The sequence below is a fragment of the Sorex fumeus genome, unplaced genomic scaffold (assembly GCF_029834395.1).
Source record: "Sorex fumeus unplaced genomic scaffold, SorFum_2.1 ptg000063l, whole genome shotgun sequence".
Lineage (NCBI taxonomy): Eukaryota > Metazoa > Chordata > Mammalia > Eulipotyphla > Soricidae > Sorex > Sorex fumeus.
Window position 1 is genome coordinate 59,348,209 of NW_026606120.1, and position 1,892 is coordinate 59,350,100.

A 1,892-nucleotide genomic window follows, 5' to 3' on the forward strand; every position below is an offset into this window, starting at 1 on the left:
ATTAAATGCTCTAGTATGAATAATAGTAAGTAGGTTTTTGAGGATTTATAAGCTAACTACTCTTCTTTGTGCCCCCCCCAGACACACATTAAATTATATAATCCTCTGAACTAATTGTTAATGATATTATCCATCTTTTAGAAATGAGGGAGATTAATCTGATCAGATTCCATATTTACTAAGTGGCTAATTTGGGATTCGAACCCACATCTAGTTCAACATTAAAGCCCTTTCACTAAAATCTAATACTTCTTCAGAATTATTTTGTTAACTACTAAAGAGGTGGTGAGATCAAACGCTTGACTCGATTGAAACACATGGTTTCCCTGAATAATGGACTGTCAGACAGTAGCTATACCCAAAGCTCCCGTCTGCAGTAGAAGTAAAGTATGAAGAATAAAGTATGAAGAGTGAAGTATTTAGGGTGATTTAGTCCAACTTTACACTGTAAGGAAGAGCTGTGGTCTTGACTTGACCCTCTTGACTTCACTGCTCTAAGAAAGTTATAAAATACTCCTTTCATTCTACTCCTGTGTTTGATCTGACAGCAATAGTTTACAAAACCTCCTTTGTTCCCAATGTTAAATAATAGGAGGTGGGACTACAGTTCTCCAAAGTCATCCACAAATAAATTGACCAAAAAAATGTATGAATGCTCTACTTCAGAATTAATTCATTGAAAGAATGATTACAGTATCTATATCCCATTCTATCCACTTCCCATCTGGAATTTATTTTTTAGGCACTCGTTGCCTCTCACAGGTTCAATGTTACCCATTTCACACCATTTAACTATTGAAAAGTACTTGAAATTCCGGATCAAGATGCAGAGCCAGTGTTTTTCCCCGTGATGCAGCTAATGTGTCAGACTTGTAAAATAGCTCTTAGTGGCGGGCCTCCATTTAGAGAAAGACGGAAACTAGCTTTAAATACTTAGAGCTTTAATATCTAGTCCATTATACTGAAGCAGGGTCTTGTAAAGAGTCAATTATGGGATACTTCTGATTTGATCCACATGCAAGGGAAATCCGCTTCTTTGCCTTTAAATCCCTGTTGTAAGTGTCTTGTTTAAATAATTAGTGACACTTTTTCTTTGATCAAATTGATTCATATTGTTATTCTTCTATGCTAATTTTAAATCTAATCCACATAGAAGTTGAAGGCTGATTTTAATCTCTCATAAAGAAAAATTTCCTAAAGATTAGGATTTTTAATTTTTAGAAAATCGTGAACTGATTGAAAATAAATTTCTTTTTCTGTAAGGGAGTAGACCACAAGCAAAGCCAAGAGGGTTATGCTAGCTTTTGTATGGAGGGTGATATATTTCACACAAACAACATAATGCGTTTATGTGAGGCTTTTCACACAAACATATAGTACTTAATAGCATGTTTAAGCAACTCATATTACTGAGATTTTTAAAGACAACCAAATGCAAACTTACTTTATGGTTTTGGGACAAAAAAGTTAATATGCCTTGGTCATACTGGCAAAGAGTATTCTTAATTATACATTTTATTAACAATTAAATAATTGATATACGTGAAAAAATGCCAGACTTTACTTATGCAATGTATTTATTCATTACAGTACCTATTGTTGGTTAGGAACTTGAAAACTAGTACTCTCATGACTGCTGATGACTATTGAATAGTAGTTTATTAAAAAGCTTTTAGAAAGCTTTTTTTTTTGGTAAGGCCTAGAAAATGCACATTATGTTTTTTTTTCTTTTTGGGTCACACCCAGCGATGCACAGGGGTTACTCCTGGCTTTGCACTCAGGAATCACTCCTGGTGGTGCTCAGGGGACCATATGGGATTCTGAGAATAGAACCTGGGTCGGCTGCGTGCAAGGCAAATGCCCATCCGCTGTGCTATCGCTCCAGCCTCCAA